This window comes from Giraffa tippelskirchi, chromosome 5 (genome assembly GCF_054371585.1).
Source record: "Giraffa tippelskirchi isolate mGirTip1 chromosome 5, T2T-mGirTip1v1.2.pri, whole genome shotgun sequence".
Lineage (NCBI taxonomy): Eukaryota > Metazoa > Chordata > Mammalia > Artiodactyla > Giraffidae > Giraffa > Giraffa tippelskirchi.
In genome coordinates, this window is record NC_137279.1 from 155,521,312 (window position 1) to 155,543,132 (window position 21,821).

Consider the following 21,821-nt stretch of genomic DNA (forward strand, 5'->3'; position numbering starts at 1 on the left):
GGCAGATTCTTTACCACTGAGCCACCTGGGAAGCCCTCATCTTATATATAATGGTTTGCATCTTCTATCCCCAATCCATCTCTCCCCAAAGGTTTTTGAATCTCTTATATTTTCTAGAGCTGTTCCTGTTTCCCCTTTCTCTTTGTCATTGAAGTATTTGAAAGCTAAGTTTTTCTATCAAAAACATAACATAGTGACTCTATGTTGGCTGGAACAAAGGGTTATATCTCTATAAGGCAGAATCTTACCTGCAGTCTTCACAGAGATACTCCGCCTAGGAGATTTAAATAGGGGGGATTGAATAGTCAATATGTTCAAATGATCTATTTTTTTCAGACTAGCTTGAAAGGTTTTTTCCCATTTATTTTAACTCCATGGGCCTCTGATATGATGAGATGTGACACAGCTTTGGGTATAACATTACATGTTCTAGAAACCAAGGGAAGAAGGTCTACTGGGGAACTGTAAGTCAGCCTCCACTTTGGCTATTTTCCCATGACCCCTTTGCTGGGTTTTTCCATTTGTAGTTCGCCTTCACTTTCCTCCAGGGCTCTTTTCTCTCCAATTTTCTCTCATGTGTGGGTGCTTTTTCTCCTGGGACAACAGTTTTCTACCTGGAGAGAAACTTGTGTGGTCTACAGCACTCCAAGGTGAAATCCAAGTATTTGCCAGTGAAAGGAGAGGGAGCAGAGGCTGCGATGAGAGCTGATCGTACTTTCAGAGCAATTGTCTACTGCAGTGGTAGTGGACATGCCGGAGGGTAAAACAGAAGCAACAGATTTGACCCCAATACAGACAACTAGAACTAAGGGGAAGAAACTGCAGACATAACATAACGGAGAATTTTGTAATAAGCCAACCAAAGAGAGGAGAGACTTTGGCATCTCTGTCCTCAGAAGTGTTCAGGCAGAAGGTAAGCAACCACTGAGCTGGAGAGCAGACGACTCCTTATCCTTAAGGTGCTCAGATTCTGAAGAAATAAAGAGTTGTTGCTAAATGCCTAAAATTATTTCTACCTCTGATACCTGGTGTGTGTCAGTCACTCAGTCGTGTCCTACTCTTAGCGACCCCATGGACTGTAGCCTGCCGAGCTCCTCTGTCCGTGGAATTCTTTAGGCAAGAATACTGGAATGGGTAGCCATTTCCTTCTCCAGGGGAACTTCTGACCCAGGGATTGAACCTGGGTCTCCTGCATTGCAGGCGGATTTTTTACCGTTTGAGCCACCAGTGAAGCCACCAAATTTTTAAATAATTTATTTATTTTTTATTTTTGGTTGTGCTGTATCTTCATTGTTGCCCACAGGCTTTCTCTAGTTGTGGCAAGTGGAAACTCTTCTCTAGTTGTGATGTCTGCACTTCTCATTGTGGTGGCTTCTCTTGTCGTGGAGCACAGGCCCTAGGCACATGGGCCTCAGTAGTTGCAGCTCAAGGGCTCCAGAGCACAGGCTCAATAGTTGTGGCATACAGGCTTAGTTGTTCTGTGACATGTTGCTCTATGGCATGTGGAACCTCCCAGACCAGGGGTCGAGCTTGTGTCCCCTGCATTGGCAGGTGGATTTTTATTCACTCTATCACCAGGGAAGTCCTCTATCAAATATTTTAAGAAAATGGATTTTTAAGAGCCCTCAAGCTTTTCTCAAAAATTTAATGCAATCTTTTAACAATATAGAACACACATACACACTCACACACACATACAATTCTTTCCTGCATTCACAGCTTTTCACATATTTTGTTGTTGTTATTCAGTCGCTAAAGTTGTGTCTGACTCTTTGTGACCCCATGGACTGCAGCATGCCAGGCTTCCCTGTCTTCACTATCTCTTGGAATTTGCTCAGGTTCTTGTCCATTGAGTCGGTGATGCTCTCTAACCATCTCATCCTCACATATTTTCCCTATTGTGATTATTCTGCTTAGATGCAGTTTTTCTGTTTATGCATTTTCATGTTTATATAATATTTCATTGAATGGACATAGTATAATTTATTATTTCCTAGTTATTGGGTGGCTTCGTTTTTTGCAATGTTTAATTATTATAAAGAGCTATGCTCTAGATTTTTTGCATGTACAGCTTCTCTTCCCTCTTGAAATATCCTATTAGAATAATTAGAGTTCGTTAGATTGCAAATTGCACAGCTCATTGGAGCAGCCTAAGTAAAAGAGGTTTGTTGATAAGCATACAGAACAATCACAAAGATACAAAGCACAAGACACACATAGGAACTGAAAAGCGGTGTCCAGCACACCCCATCTCCCCTCCCTGGGCTGTTGTTTTGTTTAGATTGTCTTTCTTTTTGCCTGCTTCTGATTTCCTGTTCCCTTATAACTGATTCATGTGAGCCTTTGACATGCCTTGGAGCCAGAGACCTCAGGTTTTTATCAAGAGTCCAGAGCCAACCACTATCTGATTAGAATTTCAGTATCTCTTATGTCAGATTCCCAAGCAAGAGTCTGCTAAGCCACGGGCATCAGACTTTGTGATCCGAGCTCTCCTCTGATTGGTGGAGGAAAAAAGGCTTGGTAGTGGTGGCAGGGTTCTGGAGTCTGTCCAGATTCAAATACAGCTCTACCACTTAGTAGCCATGTAGCTATGTGTTAGTTTCTTGGCTTTTCTGTGTCTCTGTTTGCCTCTCTGTAAAATGTGGATAGCTCCTGCCATTTACTGCACGATGTTATTGTGAGGATGAAATAAAATAATCCTTGTCAAGGATTTAAGAAAGATCCTAAGTCCTCAATATGTGTTAGCTCTTAGTTGTTTTTTTAAAAATTTGTTTTGTGGAAAAATGTACATCACATAAAATTTACCATTTTACATTTTAAATGTACAATTTTACATTTTAAATGTACCAAATTCAGTGGCATTAAGTACATACACATTTTTTTTAAGAAGTAAGAGAATCCAGATTGGAAAAATAGTAATAGAACTCTATTTGCAGCTGACATGATACTATACATGAAAAACCTTAAAGATACTATCGGAAAATTACTAGAGCTAATCAATTAATTTAGTAAAATTGTAGGATACAAAATCAATACACAGAAATCCCTTGTATTCCTATACACTAATAATGAAAAATAAGAAAGAGAAATTAAAGAAACAATCTCATTCACCACTGTAGCAAAAAGAATAAACTACCTAGAATAAACCTACGAGGAGACAAAAGTACATACACATTTTTTTTTTTTGGCAGTGCCACGTGGCTTGTGGGATCTTAATTCCCCAACCAGAGATCAAACTGGGATCCAGGCACTGAAAGCATGGAGTCTAACCACTGGACAACCAGGGAATTCCTGATACAAACACATGTTTGTATGTACATACGTATTACCACTATCCATCCCTAGAACTTTATCATCATTCTAAACTGTAGCTCTTGTTTTTAAATTATCATTGTTATGTGTATTTCATATATGACTGCTTGGGTCCACCCTTCGAAAGGGTATGATGGGGTGCTGCCGGGAGGAGCTACCCCATGTCCAAGGTCAGGGGCAGCGGCCGAGAGGAGCTACCACAGGTCCAAAGTAAGGAGCAGCGGCTGGGCTTTGCTGGAGCAACCATGAAGAGATACCCCACATCCAAGATAAGAGAACCCCAAGTAAGACAGTAGGCACTGAGAGAGGACATCAGAGGGCAGACAGACTGAAACCACAATCACAGACAGCTAGCCAATCTGATCACACGGACAACAGCTTGTCTAACTCAGTGAAACTAAGCTATGCTGTGTGGGGCCACCCAAGACAGACTGGTCATGGTGGAGAGGTCTGACAGAATGTGGTCCGCTGGAGAAGGGCATGGCAAACCACTTCAGTATTCTTGCCTTGACAACTCCATGAAAAGTATGAAAAGGCAAAAAGATATGACACTGAAAGATGAACTCCTCAGGTTAGTAGGTGCCCAATATGCTACTGGAGATCAGTGGAGAACTAACTCCAGAAAGAATGAAAGGATGGAGCCAAAGCAAAAACAACACCCAGTTGTGGATGTGACTGGTGATAGAAGCAAGGTCCGATGCTATAAAGAGCAATATTGCATAGGAACCTGGAATGTTAGGTCCATGAATCAAGGCAAATTGGAAGTGGTCAAACAGGAGATGGCAAGAGTGAACGTCAAAATTCTAGGAATCAGCGAACTAAAATGGACAGGAATGGGTGAATTTAACTCAGATGACCATTATATCTACTACTGTATACAGGAATCCATTAGAAGAAATGAAGTAGCCATCATAGTCAACAAAAGAGTCCAAAATGCAGTACTTGGATGCAATCTCAAAAACAACAGAATGATCTCTGTTCGTTTCCAAGGCAAACCATTCAATATCACTGTAATCCAAGTCTATGCCCCGACCAGTAATGCTGAAGAAGCTGAAGTTGAATGGTGCTATGAAGACCACAAGACATTTTAGAACTAACACCCAAAAAAGATGTCCTTTTCATTATAGGGGACTGGAATGCAAAAGTAGGAAGTCAAGAAACACCTGGAATAACAGGCAAATTTGGCCTTGGAGTACAGAATGAAGCAGGGCAAAGGCTCATAGAGTTTTGCCAAGAGAACACACTGGTCATAGCAAACACCCTCTTCCAACAACACAAGAGAAGACTCTACACATGGGCATCACCAGATGGTCAACACCGAAATCAGATTGATTATATTCTTTGCAGCCAAAGATGGAGAAGCTCTATACAGTCAGCAAAAACAAGACTGGGAGCTGACTGTGGCTCAGATCATGAACTCCTTATTGCCAAATTCAGACTTAAATTGAAGAAAGTGGGAAAACCTAGACCACTCAGGTATGACCTAAATCAAATCCCTTATGATTATACAGTGGAAGTGAGAAATAGATTTAAGGGACTAGATCTGATAGCCAGAGTGCCTGATGAACTATGGAAGGAGGTTTGTGACATTGTACAGGAGACAGGGATCAAGACCATCCCCAAGAAAAAGAAGTGCAAAAAAGCAAAATGGCTGTCTGAAGAGGCCTTACAAATAGCTGTGAAAAGAAGAGAAGCAAAAGGCAAAGGAGAAAAGGAAAGATGTACCCATTTGAATGCAGAGTTCCAAAGAATAGCAAGGAGAGATAAGAAAGCCTTCCTCAGTGATCAGTGCAACGAAATAGAGGAAAACAATAGAATGGGAAAGACTAGAGATCTCTTCAAGAAAATTAGAGATACCAAGGGAATATTTCATGCAAAGATGAGCTCAATAAAGGACATAAATGGTATGGACCTAACAGAAGCAGAAGATATTAAGAAGAGGTGGCAAGACTACACAGAAGAACTGTACAAAAAAGATCTTCACGACCCAGATAATCACGATTGTATGATCACTCACCTAGAGCCAGACATCCTGGAATGTGAAGTCAAGTGGGCTTTAGGAAGTATCACTACGAACAAAGCTAGTGGAGGTGATGGAATTCCAGTTGAGCTATTTCAAATCCTGAAAGCTGATGCTGTGAAAGTGCTGCGCTTAATATGCCAGCAAATTTGGAAAACTCAGCAATGGCCCCAGAGCTGTAAAAGGTCAGTTTTCATTCCAATCCCAAAGAAAGGCAATGCCAAAGAATGCTCCAACTACTGCACAATCGCACTCATCTCACACACTAGTAGAATAATGCTCAAAATTCTTCAAGCCAGGCTTCAGCAATATGTGAACCGTGAACTTCCAGATGTTCAAGGTGGTTTTAGAAAAGGCAGAGGAACCAGAGATCAAATTGCCAACATCCGCTGGATCATTGAAAAAGCAAGAGAGTTCCATAAAAACATCTATTTCTGCTTTATTGACTATGCTAAATCCTTTGTGTGGATCACAATAAACTGTGGAAAATTCTGAAAGAGATGGGAATACCAGATCACTGACCTGCCTCTTGAGAAACCTGTATGCAGGTGAGGAAGCAACAGTTAGAACTGGACATGGAACAACAGACTGGTTCCAAATAGGAAAAGGAGTATGTCAAGGTTATATATTGTCACCCTGCTTATTTAACTTGTATGCAGAGTACATCCTGAGAAACGCTGGGCTGGAAGAAGCACAAGCTGTAATCAAGATTGCTGGGAGAAATATCAATAACCTCAGATATGCAGATGACACCACCCTTATGGCAGAAAGTGAAGAAGATCTAAAGAGCCTCTTGATGAAAGTGAAAGAGGAGAGTGAAAAAGTTTGCTTAAAGCTCAACATTCAGAAAACTAAGATCACTGCATCCGGTCCCATCACTTCATGGCAAATAGATGGGGAAACTGGAAACGGTGGTTGACTTTATTTTTTTGGGCTCTAAAATCACTGCAGATGGTGACTGCAGCCATGAAATTAAAAGACACTCCTTGGAAGGAAGGTTATGACCAACCTAGACAGTGTATTAGAAGCAGAGAAATTACTTTGTCAACAAAGGTCCGTCTAGTCAAGGCTGTGGTTTTTCCAGTAGTCATGTATGGATGTGAGAGTTGGACTGTAAAGAAAGCTGAGCACCGAAGAATTGATGCTTTTGAACTGTGGTGTTGGAGAAGACTCTTGAGAGTCCCTTGGACTGCAAGGAGATCCAACCAGTCCATCCTAAAAGAGATCAATCCTGGGTGTTCATTGGAAGGACTGATGTTGAAGCTGAAACTCTAATATTTTGGCCACCTGATGTGAAGAGGTGACTCATTTGAAAAGACCCTGATATTGGGAAAGATTGAAGTCAGGAGGAGAAGGGGACAACAGAGGATGAGATGGTTGGATGGCATCACCGACTCAATAAACATGATTTTGGGTAAACCCCAGGAGTTGGTGATGGACAAGGAGGCCTGGTGTGCTGCGGTTCATAGGGTTCCAAAGAGGTGGACACGACTGAGCGACTACTCTGAACTGAACTGAACTGATGGGGTTGCTCCATGAATATAGGAACATAGTGAATAGCCAATCTTAAGTGTCTACTGAAAATATCACAGTTTTATTGATACAACTCTTTAAGCCTTACAGATCACTTTTACATGATTATTTTATGCAGTCCTCTCAAGGAAGGGCTTCTTGAAGTAGGAAGGGGTTATAATCCTTATTTTACAGGATACCCAACTGAGGTTCAGGAAATCTAAATTGCTCAACTTCTCCAATCTTCATACTTGTTGAGTCAGGACTCAGTGTCAAGCCTTTTCACTCCAAGTTCATGCCTTTTCCATGACATCTCAGAGATGTGATTATTCAGCCAAGCTTTATACACATTTGTTTTTAGTTCTTATTACATACTCTATTTCAACTTCCGAGAAAGAAGAGAAGAATTTTGAATTGAACTTGTGGGTGGATTTCATCTGGGAAGTACTGGCCTACAAGAAGTCTGTCAGCTGGTTTAGTTTACATATTAACATATAGGAAAAACAGTAATAATTTATCTTTATATTGTATAATGTGTTGATTCTGTGAAAGCCAAAGAGTGGAAGGACTGGTTAATGAATCTCTTAACTTTTACTTTGAGAAAGTCCTGAAATATTTGATGGAAACAAATGGCATTCCTAAGTGGACTTTTCAAAATGAGATAGTGAAAAAGGCACCATTAGAAGCAAAATGGGTGAGTGTCTGCTGGTATCTTATGGTTTGTACAGAGAAATATATTTTGTCTGATTGGCTTGATTAAATATTTTAGTGAAAAATGCCTTTGCCAAATACCAAAAGTCTTATAAAAAGCCTTCGTTTTATACAAAAACCACAGGAAGAAAGCTTGTGTGGACAAAAGCTACCCCATAGCACCTTTCTAACAACTAGACTGATGTTTGCTATTAGGCAGTTTTTCCATTAAATTAATGGCCACTTTTTAGGCTAGATACTTACCTTCCATTTGGCACTCAGGCTCATTTCCTTGTCACTTGTTCTAAAAGAAGATCACTCAGGAGAACTGAACACCTTAGTGTGATGAGCTTTTATTGTGTCTGTTCTAATCATTCTTTTTGTATGAAACTTATGGATTCTCCTGTGCCCTTTCATAGCAAGTCACATATCTTTGCTTTGGCTTTCAATCTGGTATCCCACCCCATCTGTGCTATCCTGATCTTACCCTATCAATGCTGCTCTACTTTCCTTAATGCAACAGTACCAGGTATACTGATTTCCTTGTAACTCTCAAGTATGCTATATTCAGCAATCCCTATGTCTTTAGTCATGCCTTTCCTTGACTCGTGTGGAGTAACTTTCCCCTTTATCCATCCTGAACATTTCAGTCCCTTTGCTGCCACCAAAATCCAACTGATTCTCTCAGGTTTTCTTGACAATTTCAATCTATATATATTTCATTCATCTGTGAGTTTGTATAGCTTATAAATTACTACCATCTTTTATTGAGCACCTATTAAGTGCCAGTCCCATTATCTCTACTCCTCATTACAACTACTCAAGGTAGTTACTGTCATTCTCATTTTATAAAAGAGGAAACCAAGATTCAGAGAGATTAGATAATTTTCCCAGAGTCACACATCCTAAAATGCTCAGCTGAGGCTAGAACTGCAGGGATGACAGACAGATTCTAAAGCTGTCCCTCTTACCACCTATGCTATGTCTTAATACCATGCTGCTTCATATGGTTTCTAAGTGTTTTATAAGTGCTAGTTTTCTCTCCTCAATTGCATCTTAAAATCAGGGGTTATATAATTTAAAACTTGTATCCAACTGCTAGTTGCAGAGATTCAGGGTAATGATGGCTTCAATAAGATATATGTTGATTTTTCACTTACTTAAAAGGAGTTCAGAGAAGGTCAGCTGGGACCCTAAGGGAGCATCATGGTCCTAGCTTCTTTTAGCTCTTCCCTGGGGCTTCCTTGACTCAGATGGTAAAGAATCTGCCTACAGTTCAGGAGATGAGTTCGATCCCTTGGTCGGGAAGATCCCCTGGAGAAGGGAATGGCTACCCACCCCCGTATTCTTGCCTGGAGAATTCCATGGACAGAGGAGCCTGGTGGGCTGCAGCCCCATAGCCACAAAGAGTCGGACACATCTGAGCGACTAACACTTTCACTTTCTGCCATCCCCAAGGTGTTAGTCTTGTCCTTTTGTTTATAAAATGGCATCTGGAAGTCCACCCATCATATCTGTGTTCCAGGCAAAGTGGAGGAAAAGATGAAGGAAAAAGGGAAAACAGGCAACTTCTGTTTATATCTCATTGGGCACCACATATGCAAGGAATCCTGGGGAATATTTTATAGCTGAGTAAACTGATTCACCGAATAATGAAGGTGTAGTCTGTTTTCGAGAAAAAAAATGAATGTTGAATAGGCACCTAGTGGTCTCTGCACAGAGACCCATGTCCCCATCTTCTTTTATTTTTACATAACACCTAGATGGTGCTCAGTAACCACTGGTGGACAGTTTAATGCAGAGAAATAGAGAGTGGAAAAAGATGATTTAGAAAACTGATAAATGAAGAAACTGAAGAGACAATATCCACATGTGATCTCTAATTTATAAGTATTTTTATAAAAGCAAAATACCCACTGTCTTCTCCCTAAAACACCCTGCTGTTATTCAGGCATCCTGTATGGAATGCTTAAAAAATTAACATCAAGATTAAGAAAATGAAGCCAAGTCATTTCAAATTATTTTGAGTAGATTTATGGTTGTTTCTTTCAGTCTTTATTCTTTGCATACATTTTATTTCCATTTACAAAATTGGAATCATAAAATGTCCTGTTTTGCAAAAGGACTCATTGCAAACCATCACTTCTGACAAAATGACCAATACTCAGGCATATCTGATGAGCACTTAGAGAAAAAGGGTAGATTATATTTCCAAAAGAAATTAGTGCTATGCATTTCTGCAACTGTCTTTTGAGTTTCTCATTTTGACTCATAAAATAATTCGAATGCTTTAAAGAAAATATCTATGGTAATTATCTGAAGTGTTTCACCAGCCCCCTGATTAACAGCCAGAGAGGGTCTTGGTTTGAGATTAAAGGCACATTTTGTAACTTAAAATTTTGATATGTATTTTCAAATTTAGAAGTTTGAATGAATGATACATGGAACACCTGTAAGCCCTATACACAGCATTACCAATTGTTTATAATTTGGCCCATTTGTTTTATCATTCTCTCTCTCTTCCCCCACCCTTCCCCCTCTCTTTTTCTATAGTATGTAGGTATGATTTTTTTCCAGAAACTTTGGGAGTAAATTAGAGATATCATATGTTAGTCTAAGTCTAAGTCACTTCAGTCGTGTCCGACTCTGTGTGACCTCATAGACAGCAGCCCACCAGGCTCTGCCGTCCCTGGGATTCTCCAGGCAAGAATACTGGACTGGGTTGCCATTTCCTTCTCCAGTGCATGAAAGGGAAAAGTGAAAGTGAAGTCTCTCAGTCATATCCGACTCTAAGCGACCCCATAGACCGTAGCCTACCAGGCTTCTCCGTCCGTGGGATTTTTCTGGCAAGAGTACTGGAGTGGGGTGCCATTGCCTTCTCCCATCATATGTTAAGAGACCCCTAAATATTTCAGAATATTTTCTCTTATATAAACACAACAAAATGATCAGAACAAGAAGTCAACATTGATACAATATTGTTATATAATATATGATCCAATAGGCAAATTCCATTAATTGTCCCAGTAATATCCTTCATGTGTTCATGCTCAGTCACTTGCATGGTCAATCACTTCAGTCGTTTCCGACCCTATGGACTGTAGCCTACCAGGCTTCTCTGTCCACGGGGATTCTCCAGGCAAGAATACTGGAGTGGGTTGTCATGCCCTCCTTCAGGGGATCTTTCCGACCCAGGGATTGATTCTGCATCTGTTATGTCCACTGCATTGGCAGGCGGGTTCTTTACCACTAGCACCAACTGGGAAGCTTTTAACATCCTTTATAGCTATTTTATTTTCCCAGGCCAGCATCTATTCTTAGACAATGTATTGCATTTGGTTGTCATGTCTCTTTAATCTGGAACATTCATCGTTCCTTCTATTCTCTTTTTATTTATCTTTGGCTATGCTGGGTCTTCATTGCTACACGTAGGCTTTCTCTAGTTGTGGCGAGCGGGAACCACTCTGCAGTTGTGGTGCACGGGCTTCTCATTGTGGTGGCTTCTCTTGTGGAGAATGGGCTGTAGGGCACTCCAGCTTCAGTAGTTGTGGTGTGTGGGTTTAGTTGCTCTGTGGCATGTGGAATCTGCCCAGACCAGGAATCAAACCTGTGTCCCCTGCATTGGCAGCTGGATTCTTAACCACTGGACCACCAGGGAAGTTCCCTTCTATTTTCATTAGCTGCCATTTTACTGTGAGGACAGGCTTCTCTCCTAAAAGAGATTTTCTGATGCTGTGTGGCTATATATTTCTTTCTTCTCCCTTCCAGTCTAATTGAGTTATATTTTACATATAGCACTGTATACATTTAAGGTATACCGCATGATGATTTGACTTAACATACATCATGAAATGATACCACAATAAGTTTAGTGAACATCCATTATATCATATAGATACAGCTTTAAAAAATAGAAAAAAAATATTTTTCCTTGTGGTGAGAACTCTTAGGATTTACTCTAATAGCTTTCAATTATAATGTACAGCCGTGTTAACTGTACTTATCATGTTGTAATTACATCCATAGTACTTATTTGTCTCGTAACTGGAAGTTTGTATTTTTTAACTACTTTCATCCAGTCCTCCCCATCCCCGTCTCTGGTAGCCACAAATCTGATCTGTTTTTCTATGAGTTTTTAGTCTGTTTCTTTTTGAAGTATAATCATCCTAAAACACTTAGTTCCTGGTATGCAACATAGTGATTCAATATTTCTATACATTTCAAACTGATCACTATGATAAGTCTAGCTTTCATCCATCACCATACAAAGATACTACATAATTATTGACTTTATTCCCCATACTGAACATTTCATATCTGTGACTTATTTATTTTTAACTGCAAGTTTGCCCCTCCTAGTCTCCCTCACCTATTTCTCTGTTCCCTTCACCCCTCTGGCTTACCACCTGTTTGTTCTCTGAATATATGAGTCTGTTTCTGTTATATTATGTTTGTTCATTTGTTTTTTAGATTCTACATGTAAGTGAAATCTACAGTGTTTGTCTTTCTCTGTCTGACTTATTTCACTTAGCATAATACCCTCTAGGTCTATCCATGTTGCAAGATTTCATTCCTTTCTATCATTAAGTAATATTCCATTGCACATATATGCCACATCTTTATCCATTCATCTGTTGATGGTCATTTAGGTTGTTTCCAAATTCTAGCTATTGAAAATAATGCTGTAATGAACATAGGTGTGCAGATATCTTTTAAAATTAGTGTTTTCATTTTCTTCACATAAATACCCAGGAGTGGAATTACTGCATCGTATGGTAGTTCTGGAGGCTGTATGTTTCTGAGACTTTGTCTTAGTCTGCTAGGGCTGTTATAACCAGGTGTCATAGACTGGGTGGCTTAAACAACAAAAATTTATTTCTCACAGTTCTGAAGGCTGACAAGTCCAAGATCATGGTGCCAGCCAATTCAGTTACTGATAAGAGGTCGTTTCGTGGCTTCAGTCATCCACCTTATCGCTGTATCCTCATGCGGTGGAGATGGTACACTGACGTCTCTCACTCTTTTTATAAGGGCGTTAATCCCACCATGGAGTCTCCACCCTCATGATGGTGGTAGTTTAGTCGCTAAGTCGTGTCCGACTCTTGAGACCCCATGGACTGTAGCCTGCCAGGCTCCTCTGTCCATGGGATTCTCCAGGCAAGAATACTAGAGTGGGTTGCCATTTCCTTCTTCAGGCCACCCTCATGATTTCATCTAAAAGTAATTACATTCCAAAGGCCCCAGCTCCTAATACCATCACATTGGGTGGTTAGGGCATAGGTATAAATTTAGGGGGGGACACAAATGTTCAGTCCCTAATAGGCTTCATAAAGAAAAAAAATCCCCATTGTAAGAAGATAGTGTCTCTCTTGGGCTAGGTAACTGTGATAGTGAAAGTTAAAGCCCATGCCTAGTAAAAATGATTCCTTACTCTATTATCTATAAATAACCCTTTAATTTTATTCTTATTTCTACTGTCAAATGCTTTGGGAATTTGGTCACTCTCCTCTTGTTTAGCACTGAAGTCTGTTTCTCATTTGTTGCTATTAGACAAATCTGAATTTAAATTCCATACTTCCAGTTGTGTGTGTGACATGAAATACCTTCTTTGGACTTCAGTCTGTTTGCCTGTAAAATAGGCATGACTTAGGCCTATTTCAAAAGTGTTGGGAGTGGGAGGAATAAATGCGATAATGTATGTAAAGGTATGCAACATGGTGCCTGATATAGGAAAGCAGTACCTGTCTTTAATTTAAAATTCCAATTTTTAGTGACCCAGTTTTGCAAGTTTCTTCACTTTCAGGAGGTTAGATGCTTGACTTGCACAGAGAAGTTAGACGAGCTTCTTAGATACGAAGTCTGCATCAAAAAGAGGAAGGTTTAGAGGTATCTACCAAGTTTTAGATCATTCATGTGGTTCTATCAGTTTTTTCCTATGTTCCTCTTTCTTTCCTTTCCTTTGTCACATACTGAATGGCATTTGCTATGTGCAGTCACCATTATAGGCACTAGAGATGGAGCAGCAAATACAATTTCCTGAGCTGACATCAATTATTTTCAATCAAAGAAGACAGAGGATAAATATACAAACAGACTTTTTCAATAGTGCATGATAAGTGCTATGAAAAAAATAAAGCCATTAAGGGAAATAAGGATTGTGAGGGGGGTTGCTATTCTATTAGATGATCAGAGAAGAATTCACCGGTACGGGGGCATAGAGACATGAAGGAGATGCCAGAGCTGGTCATTAGAGTGAGTGAAGCAGAAGCATTCCAGGCAGAGGAGATCTTTCGAAGAGAAGAAATCTAAGGTAGAGGATGACTTACTGATGGTCCAGCCAAGGGAATCAGGAAGGAAGCTAAGGCAGTTCTGTGGAGCACAGCAACACGCCACCTCCCTCCTCCAAGTGTGTATATAGGCACGAGTAGAATGGCTAGCTGGAGGTGAGGGCTTTTGGCAGCTGTAAAGGCTACAGCTCAGACCTCTCTTCAAGAGTGTGCTGGGACTTCCCTGGTGGTCTAGTGGTTTAAGACTCAGCACTGCCAATACAGTGGGCCCAGGTTCAATCCCTGGTCAGGGAGCTAGATCCCACAGGTCACAGCAAAGAGTTCCCCTGCCACAACTGAAGACTCTGCATTCCTCAACAAAAACTGAAGATCCTGTGTGCCACAACTAAGACCTGGTGCAGCCAAATAAATAAATATGTAGGTATATATTTTTTAAAAGACATCTTTTTTTAAAAAAGGAAAAAGAAACATGCTTCAAGGAGCACTGAGAGCTGACAGCCTCCAGTTGTAGCACCTTCTAGATCCACCCCAGCATCCAGGGTGCAACATGTTTTCCCACCGAGTTGTCAGCCAGTGACTGAGCCTGGTAAAGATGGGTGTGACCATGGCCGTGCAGTATGGGACTCCTTGAAGGGCAATCCTGGTGCCAGGGCTCCCTGTTAGGCTACCTGTGACATTTCCAGAGCTACACCACAGTCTGAGGCTCTACCTACTAAATCACCCTTCCTTCTCCTCCTTGCACCAGGATCAGCCTTGCATCATGGTTTAAAGTCTTTCCCTGCTCACTCCTACCCCTCCTCCTTTTACCTTCCCCCGACATTACCCCCCAACAAGTTGCTTTTACTTCTGGATTTTAAAAAGTGATTACAGGTTTTTCTATTAAATGATAGTTTTAGTGATATAAAATTCTTTTATTTTTTGTTGACCAATCATAATACAATGGTATTACGTGACTAATAATTACATAATCACAATAGAAAAAGGTGTTTTTCAGTTTCATAATCAATAGATTAAAAAAATAAAAGATAATTACAGTTGCAAGCCATAATGGAAACATGATTAACCTAACAATATAAATAATTACATACAATTTGGGCGGTTAAGTAGAGCGATGTGGTCAGTGGAAGTGCATACATGCACATTTTCATCGGCCCAGCCAGCCTGTGTCTCTTGCTGGTGCATTTAATCCATTTATATTTAAGGTAATTATTGATATTTATGATCTTATTACTATTTCCTTAGGTATTTTGGGTTTATTTTGTGTAGGTCTCTTCCTTCTCTTCTGTTTCCTGCCTAGAGAAGTTCTTTTAGCATTTATTGTCAAGCTGGTTTGATAATGCTGAATTCTCTGAACTTTTGCTTGTCTGGAAAGCTTTTGATTTCCCTGTCAGATCTGAAAGGGGAGTCTTGCTGGGTAGAGCATTCTTGGTTGGAGGTTCTTCCCTTTCATCACTTTAAATATATCATGCCATTCTCTTCTTAAATTCTTTTACTTCTTTTTTGTGTGTGTGAATTAAGTTTTATTTGGGGCAAAAATAGGACTGCAACCCAGGAGACAGCACCTCAGATTAACTCTGAGAGACCGCTCCAAAGAGACAGGGGAAGGTCGGTATATATGTGATTTTGGTGAGAGGGAATATATGCAATCAAGCACAAAGTTTCCCAATAAATTGCTTTTACTTCTAAGCCCATCCTCATGTCTGTCTGCTTTCTAGAGAATCCAGACTTACAGAGGCAGAACAAAAATGCCCATGAGGAAATTTTGCAATAGCTCCACTCCCTACATAAGTCAGATACAGCATCATGGAGATGAGGAAAGAATACAGTCCATGGTGGTGTCAAGAGATAACCAGAGTTTCCAGGTAATTGCCATCAGCCCTACCCAAAGCCATCTTAAATAGTATACAGTCCAAGTAAACTCTCCACTAATTAAAATGCAAATGATTTCAAAAGCAATTCCTATAGATACTCACTTCAGTCAGACTGCTGTTCCTAAGCATTTCTTATATAGAAATTCTGGAGTTACCAACAGACAAGTTCCAAACTCAACCCAGTTGGGAGTAATGAGGCTTCTACTGCTCAGTTACCAAACTAGAATCCAAAGAGGCAGCATGCATTCAGAGAGGAGGAAGGAGGCACTCCTTTCCAGTCCTGGAAGTCAAACCATGCTGCTGCTAAGTCACTTCAGTCGTTTCCGACTCTGTGCGACCCCATAAACGGCAGCCCACCAGGCTCCCCATCCCTGGGATTCTCCAGGCAAGAACACTGGAGTGGGTTGCCATTTCTTTCTCCAATGCATGAAAGTGAAAAGTGAAAGTGAAGTCGCTTAGTTGTATCCGACTCTTAGCAAACTCATGGTCTGCAGCCTACCAGGCTCCCCCGTCCATGGGATTTTCCAGGCATGAGTACTGGAGTGGGGTGCCATTGCCTTCTCCGTGGGAGTCTGACATTTCCTAGGCCTCCAGCTAAGGAGGGCATCTCTGTCTTCCACCCTAGGCTGTAGTCAGAGGCCACCATTTGGGTCTAGCTCGTTGTACTCCAATGACATTCCAACCAGAAACCATTCTCAGAGTTGAGTGAATCAGACTCTAATCACAGAGCTGAGTTTGCAGTTTAGGGCTCAATCAGGCAATGAATCCAAAGATTTTCTGGGAAATCTCTAAAATCCCTCAGGAAAGCAAACACTCACTGGGAAAGAAGTGACTCTGGGCTGGGGTCACTTGGAGGGCAGGTAAAAAAGAGTAAATCCCCTTTATGTGCCAGATACTGCCATGTGTTTGTATATCTAGAGCCACCCTGTGATGTTAGAATCATACTTGAAGCTTAGAAAAATGTGGTGTGGAAGGTTAAGTGGTTTTTCCAAGATCTTAGTGCTTAGCAAATATAAAAGCTAGAATTTCAAACCAGGTCTTCCAACTCCAAATATTGTAATGTTTTTTCATGATTTTCAGTTCAGTTCAGTCGCTCAGTGATGTTCGACTCTTTGCGACCCCATGAATCGCAGCACGCCAGGCCTCCCTGTCCATCACCAACTCCCAGAGTTTACCCAAACCCATGTCCATCAAGTCGGTGATGCCATCCAACCATCTCATCCTTTGTCGTCCCCTTCTCCTCCTGCCCCCAATCCTTCCCAGCATTAGGGTCTTTTCCAATGAGACAACTCTTCACATGAGGTGGCCAAAGTATTGCAGTTTCAGCTTCAACATCAGTCCTTCCAATGAACACTCAGGACTGATCTCCTTTAGGATGATTTTACTACTGACTAACTGTTCTCTTGTCTTTATAAATATGCCTCTATTAATATTAATAACAGGGGATTCCCTGGTGGTCCAATAGTTAGGACTCTGCATTTCCATTGCAGGGGGTATAAGTTTGATCCCTGGTTGGAAACTAAGATCCTGCAAACCAAGCAGTGTGGCCAAGAAAAGAAAAAAGTTTATCTTGTAGACACATCTCTTGGCTTAGTTGCTTTGATAAAATCATGTCAACTTTCAGTCAGACCATGGTGGGGAAGCACTGTATGGTATGTTGTTTGTTTGTTTTATCTGAATCCTTTGGCTATACCACAAGACATGTGTGATCTTATTCCCAGACCAGGGATCAAACTTGCAGCCCTTGCATTGGAAGCATGGAATCGTAACCACCGGACTACCAGGGAAGTCCCAGGAAGCACTGTATGAGCATGTGCTAGTCTGTGATGTATCAACATCTATTTTCCTCTTCTTTAAAGAAGAGGAAAGTGGATGCTGGTAAAGAGTATTCTAATTTGGTAAAGAGTGTTCTAATTACTCTTTGGTGAACTTCCCCTCCCTCACTGCAGTCCATGAGCTTTGGTTGGACTCTAACTCTGGCTTCAGAATGGAGCCTATGACTCCTCGTAAAACTGTGAGTGTACATATTCCCCTGGCTACTTCTACTGATTCATTTGTAGTCAGGACCAACTAGTCTTTTGCCAAAGATACTGGGAGAAAAGCAAGCACTCATTCCCAGTTCACCTGGACCCGGGGGACAGTAGGTTGGAGCTGCTGGAGCGGTACTGCTGCTGTTTTTGAAGAGTCTGTCCAAGGATGGTGCTCACATAGCACAAGCAGAGCCAGGAGCTGAATTGGGAGAAATGGGATTTCATTGTCATTTTTCCCCACTGGATCAGGCCATTCCTAAAGCCGAAACTGCCCCCAAGATCCGCCAGTTCTGTGATGCAACAAATTCTGTTTATATTTAAGCTAGTATAGGCTGTATTTTCTGCTAGTTTCAATTGAAAGAGGTGTCCCTGATACAACAGACTTCCTCAGCTAAATTCAACCACTATTAAAGTCATTTAGGACTCATAACCCAATTAAAAATGGGCAAAAGATATGAATAGATGCTACAGACTAAGTATTTATGTCCCCTTTAAATTCATATGTTGATACCTATTCCCCCAATGTAGTGGTATTAGGAGGTGGGGTCTTTGAGAGGTGATTAGGTTATGGCAGCAGAGCCCTCATGACTGGAATGAGTACCCTTGTAGAAGAAACCCCAGAGAGGTCCCTTGCCCCTTCTGCCATGTAAGAACACCCTAAAAGACTGCCTTCTCTTAACCAGGAAGTATGCTCTCATCAGACACCAAATCTGCCTGTGCCCTGATCTTGAGTCTCCCAATTTCCTTAATTATGAGAAATAAACTTCTGTTGTTTATAAACTACTCAGTCCATGGTATGCCGTTACAACATTCTGAATTGATGAAGACAATAGACATTTCTCCAAAGCAGGTATAACAAATGATCAATAAGCTCTTGAAAAGATGCTCAGTGTCATTAGTCATTAGGGAAATGCAAACCAAAGCCACAATGAGATATAACTTCACAACGCCTAGGGTGGCTTCAATCAAAAATGTAGGCAGTAACAAATGTTGACAAAAATGTGGAGAAGTTGAAACTTGTGTACATTGCCAGTGGGGATGTAAAATGTTGCAGCTGCTTTGGAAAATACTCTGCAGTTTCTCAAATAATTAAACATTAAGTTACCATGTGACCAGCAATTTGACTTCTCCTCATATACCCCAGAGAAATGAAAGGATATGTCTACAAAAAGCCTTGTATAAGAATGTTCATAACATTGTACTCATGATAGCTTAAAAAATGGAAAACAATTCAAATACCCATCAGCGGGAAATGGATAATCATGTGATATAATCATACAAAGGAATCAGTTCAGTTCAGTTGCTCAGTCATGTCCGACTCTTTGCAACCCTATGGACTGCAGCACACCAGGCCTCCCCGTCCATCACCAGCTCCTGGAGTTTACTCAAACTCATGTGCATCGAGTCGGTGATGCCATCCAACCATCTCGTCCTCTGTCGTCCCCTTCTCCTCCTGCCCTCAATCTTTCCCAGCATCAGGGTCTTTGCCAATGAGTCAGCTCTTCACATGAGGTGGCCAAAGTATTGGAGTTTCAGCTTCAACATCAGTCCCTCCAATGAACACCCAGGACTGATCTCCTTTAGGATGGACTGGTTGGATCTCCTTGCAGTCCAAGGGATTCTCAAGAGTCTTCTCCAACACCACAGTTCAAAAGCATCAATTCTTCGGCACTCAGCTTTCTTTATAGTCCAACTCTCACATCCATAAATGGCTACTGGAAAAACCATAGCTTTGACTAGATGGACCTTTGTTGTCAAAGTAATGTCTCTGCTTTTTAATAACTATTCAGCAATAAAAGGAATGAGCTACTGATACATGCGAAAACATTAGTGAATCTAGAGAACACTGAATGAAAGCAACCAGGCCTAAAATAATATAGTATGTGGTATGAACCATTTATATGAAATCCAAGAACAGGCAAAACTAACTTATGGTGACAGAAGTCAAAAAATGAGAAGGAAAAGGTATTTATAGTAATTAGAAACAAACAAAAGGGTATGGAAACTTTAGGTACTAGTTACATGGGTGTGTACAATTGTAAAACTTATTATTGAACTGAACCTTAAGATCTGTGCACTTTGCTTTAAAAAAAGATGAATACCATTATTTAGAATGTTGGCTGCTTTTTCATTTCTTTTTAAAAAATGTTTATTTATTTGGCTGTGCTATGCCTTAATTGCAGCATGTTGGATCTAGTTCCCTGACTAGGAATTAAATTCCAGCCCCCTGCATTGAGAAAGCAGAGTCTTAGCCACAGGACTACCAGGGAATTTCCTGCTTTTTCATATCTGATGAAGGAAAAAAAAGCATCCACCAGACTGATGTGATCTGGTATTTGTGAAAAGTTCTCCCATCCAAAAACATCTTTCCCCACCAGCTTAAGAATGGGCTGCACCCCTCCATTTTTCCTTTGATATAAAGCATTGAAGTAATAAATTACATGTTATATTAAATTTCCCCCAATGACTGTGTTAATGAAGGATTAATTTGCAAGGTTGTTTCTCCTCCTTCTTAGGGAGCCATCTCAACCCACTCCTGACTAAGGTGACCAAGTTACTCGAGGCCTCATCATAGCCTCATCATAGACTGGAGAACATTTATAAACCATTACTTTCCAACTTCTACTCCTTTCTTACAAAATTTTGTGACAGCGTTCTTTATTTCACCAAACTTAGCTCAAGAGAGCAGGTGACTTCTATTTAAAAAATTCAGAAATTAAAAAGATAATGAAAGCAATAAAATAGTGATTACCATCTTCAGATCACTCAGGTAAAGAGCCACCAGCTCTTACAAAGTAAGTTTCTATTTCGGGTAACTCATTCTGACTTCTTTAATTCTTTCTTTTCCTCATCCCACCTCCCAGCCTTATGCCTTATCACTTACTACCTACTAATCGGTTTAATTAACCCCAGAAAGACAATGGAAATCCTAAACTGCAGAGTCACGTACAAACTTGCCCAGCATGATTCCGGAAATCCCTGCAGGTTGACTGAAATGTCTGTTTTCATGGTGCTTCATGGTTTTATGGATCGGAACAGCCTCTATTGCTTCACTAGTATGGACTTTTTGTAACTTAAGAAAAAAAAAATGTGAATTCCTTTGGGGGAATGGTGAGGAGATATTACAAAAGAAAAATGGTATTACTTTCCAATACCAAGGAAATTCATTAGCAAACACATTAAAATGTGCTTGAGTAGCCATCACACTGAATTGTTTTGGAAAAGGCCATGCTTTGGAAAAACACAGGGCAAAAACATCTTCAATGCTAGAGCTTGGCACAATGAGATAGCAGGATGACAAATGTCCTATTATTCCCTATGGTGACTTAATACTTAGAGACATCTGCTACTATATGTTTCTCCCTCCCATGAGTCACCTTTATTACAGTCTAACATTATGTTACTGCTGTTTTCCATGTCCACCTGTTACAGTGATAAGATACAGATGTACTCCTCCAGTGTGTGGGAAACAAATTAATCTTAAGTCAGGATGCTGAGCTTTTGAGCTTCAGCTCTTACACTAACTACACAGTCTTGGACAAGTATCTCAAGTTCTCTTGGCTTCAGTGTCTTCATATGAAAAATATAAAGTATAGTAGACATGGTACCCATGAAATGGAAGCTGACTGGTCATTAGGGATTCCTCAGGCCATAGAGCCAATATATAGAAAAAGGGTCCTTGTTAGCAGTAATTGTCTTGCTGCTCCATGGTGGCATATGCAAGGCTCTGGTTAGAACTCAGGGATGCGATGCACTCCCGGGGATATAGCCAGACAAAACTATAATTCCAAAAGATACCTGCATCCCCTCTGTTCATAGCAGCACTATTCACAATAGCCAAGACATGGAAACAACCTAAATGTCCATTGACAGATGAGTGGATAAAGAAGATGTGGTACAAATATACAATGGAATACTACTCAGTCATAAAAAGAACAAAATAATGCCATTTGCAGCAACCTGGATGGACAAGAGATTGCCATACAGAGTGAAGTCAGAGAAAGACAAATATCATATGATATCATTTTATATGTGGAATCTAAAATATGACACAAATGAACCTATCTGTGAAACAGAAACAGAATCATGGACACAGAGA

General features: G+C 40.6%; 1 non-coding gene and 1 pseudogene across 1 annotated transcript; both read left to right on the forward strand.

The window, feature by feature from the left end:
- The window catches only part of LOC145505278 (eukaryotic translation initiation factor 4E type 2-like), a 29,577-nt pseudogene extending 16,976 nt beyond the window's left edge, over positions 1–12,601 (forward strand).
- Positions 12,602–14,041: 1,440 nt separating this feature from the next.
- On the forward strand, positions 14,042–14,115 carry TRNAG-GCC (transfer RNA glycine (anticodon GCC)). Its single transcript has one exon. It is a non-coding gene; the product is annotated as a tRNA-Gly (tRNA).
- Positions 14,116–21,821: the final 7,706 nt, after the last annotated feature.